This window comes from Myotis brandtii, unplaced genomic scaffold, assembly GCF_000412655.1.
Source record: "Myotis brandtii unplaced genomic scaffold, ASM41265v1 scaffold463, whole genome shotgun sequence".
Lineage (NCBI taxonomy): Eukaryota > Metazoa > Chordata > Mammalia > Chiroptera > Vespertilionidae > Myotis > Myotis brandtii.
Window position 1 is genome coordinate 3,045,101 of NW_005367694.1, and position 10,889 is coordinate 3,055,989.

At 58.2% G+C, this 10,889-nt stretch overlaps 1 long non-coding RNA gene across 1 annotated transcript; it reads right to left on the bottom strand.

Annotated features, from left to right (window-relative positions):
* Positions 1-7,201: 7,201 nt before the first annotated feature.
* LOC106727678 lies at positions 7,202-9,601 on the bottom strand. The gene is made up of 2 exons (XR_001363913.1): positions 9,258-9,601; positions 7,202-8,319 (listed from the first exon to the last, which is right to left on the bottom strand). It is a non-coding gene; the product is annotated as an uncharacterized LOC106727678 (long non-coding RNA).
* Between the last annotated feature and the right edge of the window lie 1,288 nt (positions 9,602-10,889).

Consider the following 10,889-nt stretch of genomic DNA (forward strand, 5'->3'; position numbering starts at 1 on the left):
GGACATCAGTCAACTCAGGACCCTCTTGAACACCAAAACCATCCGTGAAGGGTCACGGCACAGACCGCAGTTACTAGGCAGAACAGGAGGCCATAGCTCAGCACACTAAGGCCAGAAATAGCTCCAGTCGGGGGTGGAGCCCGTGGTGTCCACATGCCGCAGAGGGTCAGGGCAGCGCTGTGCTCGCACTCCTGCCCTGTGCCAGCCCTCCACCAACCAATCCTCTGCCTTCCATCTGTCCCCACCTCAGTCTTCACTCGCTTCTCACACTCGCCACCCACCTTCCGCCCGTCCTGGGGCCCGCAGGCATGTGCATGGGCAGCGTGCATGCTCATTGCACTTCCCAGGCCCTTCCCCGACTCCAGGTGCCGGGGTGGGGGGGGGGGGAGAGTGGCAGCAGCTCCAGTGGGGGGCAGCCCACGCTGGATGGGGTGTGGCTGACACCCCTGCTGCCCGCTGTGCCCTTATTGATCTTCTCAGGGCAGTGGCTGCAGGAGTGGGCCTGGTCCATATGGGCCAAGTCACCGCCATGGCAGGAGGGTGCTGGAGCCAGGGCTGGTCAGTTTCCGGCCAAGCTGTGTGCAGTGGAGGAAACTGAGGCCGCCCGGGCAGAGCCTGCCCGCTGTCGCACTGAGACTCAGGCAGAGCTGGCAAGACCGGCCTCCTGAATGCACTTGGGCACAGGTGGACCCAGGACCAGCAGGCCAGGCCCAGGCTGGGCCCGTCTGTCTGCTAACTCTCCGAGAGGTATAGCTTCTGTACCCATTTTACAGTTGAGAAAACGAGTTTGGGTGGGGGAAAGCCGCTTGCTCACAGCCCCTGGGCTAGGAGCATTCGTAAGGTCATGGCGCCAGGCCCATGAGAGACCTCGCTGGGCAGTAAAGAGTTAAAGCTCCCCTACCCCCACCTTACCCATCACCCTCACCTCAAACCCAAGCTCTATTCTCCCTCAAAATTTCCAGCCAGTACCACACCTGGGAGGGCAGCCCAAGGCCCCTCTCAAGTCAAGGAAACCGAGGTTGGCAGGGGAGGGGCCTGGCCCACCTGAGAGGTGGAGGCCGGAGGGAATGCCCTGTGACTGGGGCCTCCCTCACTCACTCAGCCTTCACTCGCTTGGCCAAACGCACCAGGTGCTGTGCTGGGCACTGAGGCCTGAGACCAGGATGAGACCCTGACTTGTGACAGTGTGATCCAGGAGTAGGATGAGCGCAGGCGGTCACCGTGCCCTGCGTCATGTGCCACGTGGGGGATTTAAGGTGTCGCAGAACCCTGAGCTGTCTCCAGATGTCAGAGGATGCCAGGGGAGGAGGCCTCGGGACCACTGCCAGGGGCAGGGTCCAGGCAGACGGTCTGATGATCAGGATCCTTGGCCTGGAGACTGGGACAAGGCTGGCCTGCTGGCCTGGAAGGCTCTGGAACCTCGCCCTGTCCAGCCCACAGGTCTCCACCTGCCCACCTCCCATGGCCCGCGCTCCAGGGAGCCCCATGCTAGGGGCTGGGGATACTAGCATCTGGGGGCTCTGCCAGCTGAAGATCCGTCCACCCCAGGGACTTGGCCAGCATCCCTTCCACGCTATCAGGCCACCAACACACACCTGCTGCTAATTACCCGGAGAGTTCCGTTTCCACAACCGGCTCATCAGTTTCTTGGCTAATTGATTCCAACAGTCATCAGAGGATTGAGACCCCAGAGAACACTAACGGTAAACCGGCCGGTGGCTGACTCCCCTGCCCTAGGGGGGCTCAGGAGAGGGACACTCCTGGTGCTAGGGCCTGGGATCTGCCTTGCTACACACCTGCCCCCACTCCCAGCTGCTCGCCCTGACTCCTTCCCATCCACCCCTCCCTCCTCTTCCCAGGACCCTGCGTCTGCCACCTACACAAAGCTGACCAACCTTGTGGGGCCCAGAGTGCACAATCTTGTGAGGGCAAAGAGCAGGAGCACACAGTCAGGCTGCACACAGTAGGAAAGCACACTCGGAGTGCACGCTACATGAATGCACACTGAGGGTACCTACTCGGGCACAGGCTATAGGAAGGCATCATTGGGGTGCATGCTGTAGGAACACACACTCGGGGTTCACGCTATAGGACCGCATACTTGGGGTGCGTGCCATAGCAGTACACAATAGGAGTGCACTCTTGGGCCTTCTGTTGCCGAGGCCTGGGTGGGTCAGGGCCCAGGGGCAGCGGACAGCAGAGGGGTTGCTGTGGCGAGGCGGGGCTAACATGGGAGCCCCTCCCAGGAAGCAGGAGAAGGAGGCTGGTGGAGGAGAAGACCGGAGGGCATATCCCCACGTGCTCTCGAGCCCTCGGCACTTGTCAAACATCACCAACAAGGCAAGCAGGCGGCCTCTGCTCGAGCAGGATTTATTCTGCTATGAAAAGACAAGTGCAGATCTTGGGAGGCCCTTGTCGCATCGCCCTCTGGGATCAGCCCCTCTTGCCTCTCAGCCGCCTGAGATCAGCCCCAGTCTGGGCGGAGCGGCTGGACTGCAGCCCTTCCGAGCTGTCCCAGAACAGCCGAGCTCTCACGGACACGGAGCAGGGGGCTCAGGGGCTCTGAGACCGAGCTGGGGTTTGCAAAGGTGGGAGCAGCCCCGTGGAGCCCATGGAGAAGCCCCATGCGGACTGGTGAGCGTCAGGGGTGCGGTGCTTTCCAGGGGATGAGGGTTTCGAGGCAGAGAATGACCTTCACAGCCTGAGATTCTCCCACTGGAGTCACCACCAGCCAAGGCCAGGCGACCACCACCTTCACGTGGCCAAACTGCAGCCCTTGTCAGAGCCAATGGGCCCTCAAATCTTCTATTCCAGTGGTTCTCAACCTTCTGGCCCTTTAAATACAGTTCCTCATGTGACCCAACCATAAAATTATTTTCGTTGCTGCTTCATAACTGTAATGTTGCTACTGTTATGAATCGTCATGTAAATATCTGATATGCAGCATGGTCTTAGGCGACCCCTGTGAAAGGGTCGTTCGACTGCCAAAGGGGTCGCGACCCACAGGTTGAGAACCGCTGTGGCATCCAGCAAGCCAGCCCGTCGGCTGCTACCTATTGTGGCAAATAACGTGTTGTGGGCGGGCAGTCCCACCTGTGTGCTTCCTGTGGCTGCTTTAGAGCTGCCCCAGCGGAGCGGAGTGGTCCGACACGCCGGGCGGCCCACACAGCTGTAATTATTTAGTACTTGGCCATTTAGAGAAATAGTGTGCCCACCTGGCTTGTGATGGAAGCGTGGCGAGGGCCTGTGGAATGTGGGGGCTGCTGCCTTCACCTTCACCACGGCCTCATGGAGTCACTCAAACCCCCACCCAACGAAAAGGAGACTGAGGGTCAGAGAAGGCCACTGTCCGGCCGAGGCCACACAGCAGGGATGGACAGGGCCTGGCAGCATCTCATGGGGCTGGAGGGTGGTGAGGGGAGGAGGTGAACCTGAAACAGCCCGCAGGTCAAAAGAAAAATAAGTATTTGGCTAAAGAGGCCGGGGGAGGGCTGGCCATCGAACGGGCACAGAGAGGACAACTTAAAACACAGACAGAACCAGAGTGTCTGTGAGGAGAGAGGGAGGATGGCTCCGGGCACCGGGCACCGGGAGGAGGCACCGATCCCCAGGCCCTGCTGGGGAGGAGGAGGGTGACCCTTCAGGGAGACGTGTCTATGGGGAGGTGGTTTTGGGGGGCAGGGGGCTCTGAGGCCACAGCCCCTCCACACCAATCCCACCACCCCAGGATAATGTGCCCTCCTCTAGGGAGTCTGCAGCCAGGTTGCCCTGAGGGTGGCTCGCTGACCAACTAGCATTACACTGTCCACTTGGGCTGGGAAAAGGGGAAGCAGCTGGTCAGTTCCCAGGACGTCAGGGGTCCGGCCCAGCTTGATGGGATCTTTCCCTTTAAGAACAAAGATGGGACGACTCGGATTAGGAAAGAAGAGAGGCACCAGGGTGTGGGCTCCCCTTGTGACCAGGCTTCCCGACTCATCCTGTGGACCAGAATCTTAAAGGAAAGTGAACTGTGCAGGCCCACAGTCCTCCTCGCCATCCCATCAGCCACGTTCGAGGCCCTGGGGTCACAGGCAGCCAGGAGGTGACCCGGGGCCCCTAGGAATGCAGCCAGCCTCACGCGAGGACAGGGAGCTCCAGGGGTGAGTGAGTGGTGGGTGGGCCAGTGCTGGAGGCCACCAGACACCCCTGAGCAGCACAGTGGCCCGGGGACACCCCATTCCAGCACCAGTGCCTTGATGCCGCAAGGGGCCTCTGGGGCAAGTCTGTCTCCTGTCAGTCCTCTGTCCCAGCCCCAGGCTCACTCAGCACCCACCACCAGGGGAGAGGGGAACAGGAAGGAAGGGGAGAAAGGGAGAAATGGGATCCTTGGCCTCCCTGGGAATGGCCCCAGGTGCAGACTTCCCTCATCCCACAGCACAGTGAGGGGGTGACTGTCAACCCCACTCCTCAGACAAGGGCTCTGAGGCTCAGAGAGGTGGGGTGAGCACAGAGCACCAGTAAGGTCAGGGTCCCGGGCTCCACCCCACAGTCCCAGGAGGCCAGAGCAGGCCCTGACTCCCAGAGACCCACACAGCAGGAAGGGGCAGCTGACCGCCACCCCTGCAGTGGACCGGCATGCTCTGGGCTCCTGATCCCCACAGGGCCTTGTCCTCGGCCCAAGCCTTCTGTTCCCTGGGCTGCTGAGGTGGGGGCCCTGGGGTCTGGAGCTTTGGGCTCCATGCACCCCCCTCCCCAAGTGGCTGGGGAAGCTGCCGACCCACACTGAGTCTGCTGCCTGCCAGTGACATGAGGATGAGGATGGGCCAGCCCCCGCCTCCCTGGGGCCCAAGATGCCTCCAGCCTGGAAACCCCACTAAGCACCCACACCTGGGGCCCAGCTCTGTGGCCAGAGAGTTCTGCCTCCCCAGAGGCTGGTGTGGGCCTCTGCTAATCCGACCCGGTCAAGCCTGTCTCAGGCGAGGAGCCCAGGGAAGTGAGGCCCAGCTTCAGGGGTGGCACCCGGAGCCTTGCTGATTGTCTGCTTGTCTCAAGGCGGCTCCAGCCTGGCCTGGCGGCCCTGCTTCAGCCAGGAGAGGCGGTGTCTGGGTGGGAGGAGGGTGCAGCAGCCAGGCTGAGCTGCAAGCAGTGCCTAGAGCAGTGGTTCTCAACCTTGGCTGCACATTAGAATCACCTGCGCAGCAGCCAGGCTGAGCTGCAAGCAATGCCTAGAGCCACTTCCCCGCCTCCACCAAGCTCAGCCCCAGCAGAGAACAGACTCGCAGACAGGCCTGGAGCTCTCCCTCATGAGAGAGTCCTGTCTGCCCTTAGCACTGAGTCAGGTTGCTGCTGCTTCTCAGGCAACCCTGGCACACTCGGGGCTCCACCTCCCCACCCACCCACCACCCGTGTGGGAGACATGTTCATCCCTGAGCCCCACGATGATGGGGACGGGATACATGCTGAGAGAGGCAAGGAACAGGTGATGGGCTGCTCCCCTGAAGAAACACCCAGAGAAAGGGGCACCCCTACTGGGGCTCCTGCCTGGTGGCCCAAACCCTGCCAGTCTCAGCAGAGCATCTGATCCCCTTTAGTGCTTCCCTAGTAGGTGTGGCCAGGAAACGAGGAGTTTGCATGAGAGAGTCCTGTCTGCCCTTAGCACTGAGTCAGGTTGCTGCTGCTTCTCAGGCAACCCTGGCACACTCGGGGCTCCACCTCCCCACCCACCCACCACCCGTGTGGGAGACGTGTTCTTCCCTGAGCCCCACAATGATGGGGACGGGATACATGCTGAGAGGCGCAAGGAACAGGTGACGGGGCTGCTCCCCTGAAGAAACACCCAGAGAAAGGGGCACCCCTACTGGGGCCCCTGCCTGGTGGCCCAAACCCTGCCAGTCTCAGCAGAGCATCCGATCCCCTTTAGAGCTTCCCTAGTAGATGTGGCCAGGAAATGTGGAGCCTGGAAAAGGCACCAATGGAGACAAGAGGGAAAATAGCTCTAGGAAGCCGAGACAGTGCGGCAGGGGGAACAGATACAAGTTTGGGAAATCTAATCAGTGTCCTTGTAGGGATAGAAGAGGATTTAAAACAAGAACAGGGTGCCACGAACAAGGAGCCATCGGAAAACAGGAAGAGTGCCTGGAAGTTAAAAATAGAATTGCTAAAATAAAATAAAAAATCAATAGAAGTGTTAGAAAACAAGGTCAAGGAAGTCCTACAAAAAGAAAAGTGAATGAGAAAGAGGGGGGGAAACGATGATATTCAGAAGACAGATATACAGGTCCAACATCTGTACATGGGGAGTTTCAGAAACAGAAAACAAGAGAAAAAAGTTACCGAAGAAATAATACCAGAAAATCTCCCAGAGCCCAAGACCTGGTCCTGCACTGGGCAAGTGCCTAGCACAAAAAATGACATTCACAGTGCGATCTGAGACCTCGGGAGGCCTGAGGCACCCAGACTAAAAGCTACATGGCACCAGGTTTCTCCACAGCACACTGGGCACCCATCTGTTCATTGCTATGGCTTTAAAACTGCGAGGAGGAACTGTTTTCAACGTGGAATTCTGGACCAGGCCAGGGCAGCTTGAACTGATTGCTAACATTGAGGACTAATAGAATGATTCTTCACTGTGCCTTCCGTAGAGAGCTAGTGGGGGATGTGCTTCAGCGAAAACAGGACATAAACCCTGAAGGAGGAAAACATGGAGCCCAAGAAACATTGGGTGACGAAGGGAAGTCCTGGGCGCTGTGAGGGGTCCATAGCTCCTTGGTCCAGGTGGGGGCAGCAGGACAAAAGCCTGGGGTGAGGCCTCCTTGCGGAAAACCAGAGGCCCAATAGAATGCCTGACATGAAGAGTAAGCACATGGAAGTGGCAGATAGGACAAGAGAAAAAAAAAAGACAAAGTCAACTGTAAACTCCAGGAAAAACAAAAGGCCACACAAGTAAAACAGGACATAAACCCTGAAGGAGGAAAACATGGGGCCCAAGAAACATTGGGTGACGAAGGGAAGTCCTGGGAGCTGTGAGGGGTCCATAGCTCCTTGGTCCAGGTGGGGGCAGCAGGACAAAAGCCTGGGGTGAGACCTCCTTGCGGTAAAACCAGAGGCCCATTAGAATGCCTGACATGAAGAGTAAGCACATGAGAGTAGCAGATAGGACAAGAGGGGAAAAAAAGACAAAGCCAACTGTAAACTCCAGGAAAAACAAAAGGCCACACAAGAGTAGCGAAGAGCATTGATTTATGTGACCTGAGCTTGGAAACACTGGTTATGAATTAACTGAAGGTAGCAAGACAGCCACACTGGGGAGTGTGCTAAAGAAGAGGGAGCTGGGGAAGGAGCCATGGCAATGTGAAGGTAACCACCGGGAAAAATGAAGAATGAGGCAATAGTGGCTGCCTTCCAGGAATGCAAGCTGATTTTTCCAGACCAGCCTCTGAGGGCTGGGCGCAGGTTTTAACTTTGAGCGAGCTATAGTTGACCACAGCGTTGTCTTTCTAAAAAAGGCTGCACTGAAATCTCAGAGGCAGGGATAAATAAAAAGGAGAAAATAGAGTGTGTCTGCCGAAGGTGGAGGCGAACATGGGTCAGAAGTAGGCGTCTCCCAGGTGCAGGAGAAAGTGGGGCTGAGAGCTCCAGCAGGGCGGGGCCTGGTGTCTGGTGCAGGGATGAGGGCCCACACGCCCTTCTTCAGCCCCTGCTCAGCCAAGGGTGGCCGAGTACGCCTCCCCCACTCCCTACCCCCTCTCCGCGTCCCCAGGGACGATCAGGCTCTTGGCTCCAGAAGCCTCTGAAATCCAGACATTTAAAGGGACAGCTTCCAGCCTGAAAGTCCATCTGTGTGCTTGGGCCTTCCACAGTCCTGCTGCCACTCCTCCTGACCTCTCCTCACCTCTGCCCTGCTCCCATCTCATAGATCTAAGCCCCCAACCCCAGACTGAGGACCCTCAGGCCCAGGGAAGGGTGGTCGTGGCTGAGCACAAACAAGCTTCCTTTGGCTTCTGTGAGGGTCCTAATCATGTCTCTGCAACTGAACCCACAGCGCACAGGCAGGGGCAACGTGAATAAGTAATTGCTCTTTTATTAACAAGTGATAAATTATTCCCATATGATGGTATGTGATAACTCTTCCTTATTTGAAATCAATTTGGGATGGAAATGGTTGGCGGCTTCTCACCATCGAGGGTGGGAGAAGAAGGCGCCGCTGCCTCCTGGAAAACAGGTCAGTGTATTTCGGCTACTTCCTGAGGCTGATGCGCCTGGCGCTCCAGGCTGCAGAAGGGGGTCGGCTGCCCTGGGGGCGGAGCGAGGCAGGATGGCCTCATTTTCTCAGCATTTGCCCTGGGGACAAGTAAGAGGTCAGTGCAGGTACCCCAGCACGGTCTCTCCCCACCCTCACACCTGCCGGGAGCTCCAAAAGAAGCCTGGACGACCCCATCACACCCAGGGCACAGATGTCCTGGGAGCCAAGGATCAGACTGGGGGAGGAGCCCCCAAAGCCCAAGACCTTGCTGGGACCACCACAGGCACTGGCAGCCATGGCTGGGCCATGAGGGACTGGGGGATGCATCTGCAAGTCACATTCCATTCATTCCCCCATGAAACCCTGAGGACCAGAGCAGCTTGACCTTTCACCCCACAGAGGACCCAGCTGACCTCCCATACCTCCCTGCCCCGTAGGCCATGGCTTGACTTTATTAAGCCTGAAAAGGCATTGGCCTTTCCCCCCCAAAATTTTCCTAATGGTTTCACAACACCCTGCCCCCATCTGCATTCCCCATTCCTTCCTCCTCTAGCTCAACGCAGGCATAAGCCCAGGAGCAGGTCAGACAGACCTGGTCCCCCGCCCAGTGCCGCTGGCAGACCCAGCCTGCTCGGGGCAGTGCCGTTGGCCCGGGCCTCGGCACCTCTTCTGGTTAAAACCCTGCAACCCACTGGGCAGGCAGCCAGCTGCCTCCCTCCCAGGTCAGGCCCACAGGAAGCCAGACCTCGCCTACCCACCCGCCTTCAGCTCCTCCCCAGCTGCCTCCCCCACAACCCTAGGGCTGCAACAGGCCCGTGAGGCTGGGGCACCCCGAGCCCAGCCACTATACCCAGCAAAGCTCAGATACCACCAGTGACCTTGGCCTCTCAGGCCTGGGTTTGTCATCTGTGAAATGGGAGGTTGGGTCTGAGAACCTGACAAAATCCCCAGGGGTGGGGGAACTTTGGTGAACCACCCCAGGGTCCCAAACACCCCCACCTCCGTCCACTGCCAGGGAGCCCCCTTCACCCCACACCTTGCTGATCCATTTAACAGGTGCTGGCGCTGTTTGCTTCTATCCGTTGCTCCTGAGGGCTTCATGGGGCAGCACCACAGCTGGTGACCAGCATACAGTGGGAACTCCATAAACGCTTGTCACGTGAATGCAAGAAAAGCCCACCACTACGGGCAAGTTTCAAGGTTGTGCAGACAGCATTCCCTGGGGATGTCCAGGCCAGGAGAATCCATGGGGCACTGGGTGATTCCATTTAATGAGGTCCTGAGGTGGGATCCCGTAATGGGATGAGTCCTTCTAAGAAGAGATGCAGGAGAGCTGGTTTTCATTCTCTCCACGTGAGATCCAGCAAGAAGGTGGCTGTCTCCAAGTCAGTTAGAGAGCCCTCACCAGAACCTGACCTTGCTGCACCTGGTCTCAGATTTCCAGCCTCCAGAACTGTGAGAAGCAATGTCTGCTGTTTAAGCCACCCTGTCTGTGGTATTTTGTTATAATAACCTGAGCTGATTAACCTAACTCCTTTCTTAAAATTCTGCTGTATTTCTGCAGATTTCCTGTAATGTACACAAACCGGTAAAATCGGAAGTATTTTTAGTTTGTTCTATTTGGTCTCGTGTGCTGAACTGGACAGGAAAAGGTGGGTGAGGCTACCCAAGAGCAGTAGGATCCCTCCCCAAAGCCTAGTGCCTGGGGTCCCTGCCCAGGGCTCTGCCTTAGTGGGGCCTCAGGCAGGTCTCCCAACCTCTAGGAACCATTCCCTCACCTGGAGAGTGGAGATAACGAGACCCACCTCCCAGGGGGCACAGAGACCACACAGCTCCCGGGAGCAGGCGCACAGTGAGTGCACAGGAAATGCCCAGCCCGCCCACCCTGCGGGAGCATCCAAAAAGTGCCTCATGTCGCCCCAGCAGGGACCACGGTCCCCATCTGACTTAGGGGAGGTCAAGTCACACTGAGAAAGGGCGTGCTGGTGCCTAAGCCAGCCTTACCCAGGCCCTGGCAGGCAGGAGCACTGGGCCTCGCCTTTGCTCAGGTAGCACCCTCAGGGATGCCCGCTCTGTTCTCAGACACACACCCTGAAGGGCTCTCCTCCCCAGAACCCCTCCCACACCTGTTCCCCTCCCACACCACAGTCTGGCCCGAGGGGTCCTGCAGAGGTGATATGCTGGGGGTCTTGACCCCGCCGGGGCCTCAGGGCAATGTGGGGACAGTGAACACAGTGGGCCACCTGGGGCTGAAGCCGCAGCATGAAAGTCTGCAGCCCCTCCCTCCCTAATCCCCACGCCTGGGCCCCTTGGCACTGAAGAGGTTGGGCATGCCTATTCCGGCTTCCTGTGATCTGGAGGTGGGGGGGACAGGGCTCAGTAGGGACACTGCCACACACACACACACACACACACACACACACTCACACACACACACACACACACACACACACACACGCTGCCGCCACCCACCTCAGGCCACCCCAGGAGCCAGGCCAGGCTCAGGCAGCAGGTGAAGAATGGAGTCCATTAGGGCCACCATCTGTCTGGGCCATGACGGGGCCTCTCTGTGACATCCAGGAGGTATGTAGATAGGACATTTTTATGGGGAGAGTTTTTCTCTTGCCAATTTTCAAACAGGAAGCCAAACACTTGTCACACCTGTCCC